At 40.9% G+C, this 5,651-nt stretch overlaps 1 long non-coding RNA gene across 1 annotated transcript; it reads right to left on the minus strand.

The window, feature by feature from the left end:
- Positions 1 to 229: 229 nt before the first annotated feature.
- Positions 230 to 3,637, minus strand: LOC122183798. The gene is made up of 3 exons (XR_006180366.1): positions 3,611 to 3,637; positions 3,077 to 3,115; positions 230 to 311 (listed from the first exon to the last, which is right to left on the minus strand). It is a non-coding gene; the product is annotated as an uncharacterized LOC122183798 (long non-coding RNA).
- Between the last annotated feature and the right edge of the window lie 2,014 nt (positions 3,638 to 5,651).

Genomic DNA, 5,651 nt, shown 5'->3' on the forward strand with positions numbered 1-5,651 from the left:
TTATATGAAAAAAATGCATCTCCTCTAGCCTCCATAAACTCAGGTCTGATAGAAGTAAGGGAAAGCAGAAAATCATTTTACGTTTTATCTCACTTTGGCATATGTAGTGCAGACCTGATTATTTACTCCATTACTACTTTATCTCCTTTGCTATTCACAAACACAGATTTCCCTTCAAGAGAAGTAAGGTCAGGTGGAGGATGGCATACACCCATTTCTTGTCCTGTCTTGGAGTTGGCACACATTCAGGAGCAAAACTCTGCAACCTGAACTGTGAGTGGGAAAGCATTCTTGTCCCCTGCTAGACATGCCTAAAAAATAAAAATAAAAATATTTAAAAAAAGGAAATTAGCCTTATAGAGCTTAAATAAGGAAGATGGAATATCAATCCATGTAAAAATATAATTAAGGCAAAAGAGCAGAAATAAAATTCTACTGAATTGAAAATGGATTGGGCCTTGTATTCTTCAACTGCAAGTGAATTTTCCAGACCAATCAGTCTGAGAAGAAAACATGTTTTGTGTTATAAGTGCAGTGAAATTCTTCTCGTGGATGTTATAGTCTGGCAACCCAGCCATCTCTTTTCTACCATGGTCGGCTGAACTTTGAATGATAATAATATTTTAAGTAAAATATAAACTGCAGTCCAATTGTCTGGATTTGCAATAAAAATGCGAAGGCTACTTACAATGCACATTAACAGAGTAAATTAATAACAACATAAAAGTGGTGTAACTGCCTCAGAACATTTTTCATCTAAGTACTTGTATGTATTCATATTGCTGCACCCTTTTTATCTGGTAGCTATGTCAAGACTGGATTTTTTTATTCATATAAATCCTCTCCCTAGTGATCTGAATACCTCGCTTTTTATCCTTCTTCGTGCTTCTATAAAGATGCTCTCAAAAGACCCAAAGAATATCACAGCAATGTCAAACATTTAATATAATTCTACTCAGATAAAGAGCATTTTTACTATATAAAGAAAGGCTTGTTCCTATGATTGTTAAAAATTCTCATGCTCTTAGATAGAGGAATAAACAGTAACTTTTGTGTTTTCAAAGTTCACAGAATCACAGAATCACCCGGGTTGGAAGGGACCCCAAGGATCATGTAGTTCCAACCCCCCTGCCTAGCAGGGCCACCAAACATACACATTCAGATCAGGTTGCCCAGGACCCCGTCCAACCTGGCCTTAAACACGTCCAAGGACGGGGCATCCACAACCTCCCTGGGCAGCCCGTTCCAGGGCCTAACCACTCTCCTAGTAAAGAACTTCCCCCTAACATCCAACCTAAATCTTCCCTCCTTCAACTTAAAACCATTTCCCCTAGTCCTGCTGTTATCAGCCCTTTTGAAGAGTTTACTCCCCTCCTGGGTGTAGGTTCCCTTCAGGTATTGATAGGCTGCAATGAGGTCGCCCCGCAGCCTTCTCTTCTCCAGGCTGAACAAGCCCAACTCCCTCAGCCTGTCCTCATAGGGGAGGTGCTCCAGCCCCCTGATCATCTTAGTTGCCCTCCTCTGGACCCTTTCCAAAATCTCTATGTCTTTCTTGTACTGAGGGCTCCACACCTGGACACAGTACTCCAGATGGGGCCTCACAAGAGCCGAGTAGAGAGGGACAATCACCTCCCTGTCCCTGCTGGCCACCCCTCTCCTGATGGAGCCCAGGATCCCATTTGCCTTTTGAGCTGCCAGAGCGCACTGCTGGCTCATATTCAGTCTCTCGTCCATCAGGACCCCCAGGTCCTTCTCTGCCGAGCTGCTCTCAAGGACCGCTCCTCCCAGCCTGTACGGGTGCCTGGGGTTCTTCCGGCCCAAATGCAAAACCTTGCACTTTGCCGTGTTGAACCTCATCAGGTTCACCCGAGCCCAGCCCTCCAGCCTGTCGAGGTCCCTCTGAATGGCATCCCTTCCTTCCACCGTATCAACCGCACCACTCAGCTTGGTGTCGTCAGCAAACTTGCTGAGGATGCACTCAATTCCCTCATCGATGTCATTAATAAAGATGTTAAAGAGCACCGGTCCCAAGACAGACCCTTGGGGGATACCACTTGTTACTGGCCTCCACCTGGACATAGAGCCATTGACCACCACCCTCTGTCTGCGGCCTTTCAACCAATTGCTTATCCATCGGGTCGTCCACCCATCAAATCCACTTCCCTCCAATTTGGAGATGAGGATGTGGTGGGGGACCATGTCAAAGGCCTTGCTCAGGTCCAGGTAAATGACATCGGTCGCCTTCCCTTCGTCCACCAATGCCGTCACTCCATCATAGAAGGCCACAAGATTAGTTAGGCATGACCTTCCTTTGGTGAAGCCGTGCTGGCTGTCTCTGAGTTGAACTCAGAGAATTAACTGCACATTTTCAATAGCTTTAATGAAAGTTGTATGACTAAAACATTATTCATCTTTCTATAGTGAGTAGGTTTTCGTAACATCTTTCCTCAAGGTAGGTACCATGTCATCCAAAATCTGGGAAGAAAACTCTCTAACTCTAATGAGGTGTTAGAAAGTAGCATTCATCATGATATGAATTGGATGACTTGGCAACCAAGAGAACTCTCTCAGAGTTAAGGTTCTGCATTTAAACAGTTAAGATATACATATGCAATACATTGGCATATATATTCATTCTTTTCCAAGAATGCACTGATATACACTAATATCTTTCTGGGCATGCATGGTTGCATTTAGGGTGGTCATACATCCACATACTTTATCCCCATTTTCCGCCATCAGCTTCATCACAGAAACTTTTAGCTGAGCTTCAGCTGTTTTTCCCCAGTTCAGCAAATTTCTACTGCTTATTAGGCCATAATGAGCAATTTCCAAAACAATACACGTTTAATATTCTAGTACCTCATGAAATGCAAAAATAAGTAGTCTATTATGTCTCCAGTGCTTCTTGTGAAGCAGAATTAAGAGAAAACAAGGCTGCTCACACATCAAGCAAAGTTGAAGTGGAAAGTTTTAGAATCAGCACTCATTGATTCCTTTTGCTGAACTAGTATGTTGGTCTTCAAACCAATACACTGATCTCTATTGCTAAACAAACCAGCCAGTATCACCTTACCTCTAGTTGTCCTTACTGAACTTTAAAATTAACTTTCCCCTGGAAATGGAAAGAAAAAAAAAATCTGCATCATTCATTCTTCCATCTATAACACATGTTGTGCTATGTTGAGCCAGAGCTGAAACTGAAGAAAATGCTAATTTTTGCAAACCTCATACATACTCAATATCTGAGTAGGCTTCACATAGGTGCAAATAACAGGGGCACTAAGCAAGCACACAAGTGTACACAGCCTGGATTAGGCAAGATCACAGCTAAGACTCTAACAAATGCAGTTAGGAACAGCATAGTTAAGGAGGCTGCATGGCAGGTCCTATTCTTTTAGGCTTTCTCTGAGTTATTTCCCCTTGTTTCTTCTCAGCTGGTAATGTATACTAAATCCTCCTGTCTCCTCCACCAGTGGAATTTGAAAAAGTTCAGATGAATCTGATTGAATTCAGAAGAACTACATGCAGATAAACATAAATCAAAATTTGTTCAAAACATTTTCCATATTTCACATGTTCTAAAAAGAAGTAATAATTTAAGACATACCTAAACAAAGTCCAGAATAGAAATGAGTTCTGTAGGAATTAGACCTTTTCAGTCATTCCACTGAAATCTCAGGTGGACGTAATTAGGCAGAACTGCTAAAAAGAGAGATACTAAAGTTCTAGCCCTTCAATCTCAGCTGGAATTAAGTGTTATCAAATACATAGGAAATGGTTGTTATGCTCTCTATTTACATTAGGTGGCATCATTCTCACATATTTTCGATTTACATCAAGAAGCTGTGAAGCAATCATTCTAGGTTGAAATAAAGTGTGAAATACTTTCATATGGTAAATACTCTATTTGCAACAAATAAGAACCTTTTATATTATTAAGGCAAGCAAATTTACTTCCTTTCAGTGTAGAATAAATCTCCATTACTGAAGAAATGCTGCAAGGCATAGTAAGCAGGAGAGTAGAGCAACCAACTGATTTACCAGTAAACCTTGCTCTCTAATAGGCTTATATTAAACCTACATTCTTCTCCCCAAATCTAAACAGGTTCTGTTCCCAGAAGAAAAAAAAAACTCTAAAACCCACTTATGATTCAACTTATTTAGCAGAGCTATAACCTTTCACCAGAACTCATATTCTTTGAGAATTAGTGAGGGAATTCCTCAAAAAAAGTTGGCTGAAGTTGAGAATTGCTTTTTATAACAGATTTCACCAAGTGGTTCATTCCAAGTTAAAATGAAGTCAGAACTGCTAAAATACTTTTGGAAAAGGAATGATGGAGAGGGTAAGTAGAGACGGCAATCAAATTCAGTTCAACTCATTCTCTTCTCAAATCAGTTATGCATATCACCTAGGTAATGTACAGACCTAGGAATGAATGTTCAGTATCTCTAGGTGGTACCTCAAAACCAAGTGCAACAAAGTAACAAGAGTCTTCTTCCTGCCTCAGAAGAAAACTTCAAATATACATCAGACCATTTTTGCACATTTTCACTCTGATATTCTTCAGTACCTTGGCAACAGTTGTCTGTAGCCGTGTTTTAATGCTGTTAATCTGCCATCACAGTTGAAAATCTCATTAGAAAGAAATTCTTACAGGACTCGTGGTACTGGTGCTTCTAGTCTTGAGGTGAATTCTTGGAAGAGCACTACTTGAAAGCTATAGATTACATTTTGCCAAACTTGGAGAAGGAAATACAGTCAAACACATGAGAGTTCTCTAAATGACTGGGGTTACTATTTAGATCATCTTGAGCCCCTGCAAACTCTTTTTATGGGTTGAGAAAAATTGGCATGGATTGATAGTACAGGGTCTACTGAGAAGTAATTTCTGACCAATCTTCCTCTCTGCATTTTAGAGCCAGTTCACACCTGCCTTGCTTCTGCCTTTTCCAAGCTTATTCATTGTGGTATCATAAGCAGACTCTTCCTTCCCATATCCAGTCCGGACTCCTGCTCACAAATTGCTCCCTCTGACCTGTAGCTGCTTTCAATAATGGCTCATCACCACTGTAGACACCTGCTTGCTTCTTCAGCAAATACCTGACTGTCCTTTCAAATGGGAGTCAGAGGGGATACAAAAAAAGATACCCAATCTGCTTAAATGAAGAACTACCAAATCTCCACTTTTTCACTGGTATTTAAAAGTGTAATTTTTTTTTTCATATGGCAGGTTGATCCAGTTGAGTGTAAGGACAGAGCACTAGCTGTACGAGCTCAAGGTAAAAGTCATTGCAAAAACAGCAAAAAGGAACCTGACCTTGTCATAATGAGACAGCCACTGTACTGCTGCCAGGCTACGTCTGCCTAGAAACAGGATAAACACAAAGAGTGGAACAGGTGCTAAAGCACCTCATTAGTGTGATGAGTGTTTGCTGTAACCATTCTCATCCTGACGTGGGAGAGAATAAACTTCTACTCAAGAGGGACAGCTGCTCCCAAAGCTAGGCAGCTCTGATCTCATTAAAAGTCTGTGCTCCAGTTTGCAAAGAAATGCCAGAGCCTAAAAAAACTCATCACCATACAGAAATTCAAGTGGATGTGCAGTAGAGCTGTGGACAGTGTCCTTCTTATTGGCTCTAGAAAGGAA

The sequence above is a fragment of the Lagopus leucura genome, unplaced genomic scaffold (assembly GCF_019238085.1).
Source record: "Lagopus leucura isolate 7727_CA_CO unplaced genomic scaffold, USGS_WTPT01 Super-Scaffold_73, whole genome shotgun sequence".
NCBI classification, from domain to species: Eukaryota; Metazoa; Chordata; class Aves; order Galliformes; family Phasianidae; genus Lagopus; species Lagopus leucura.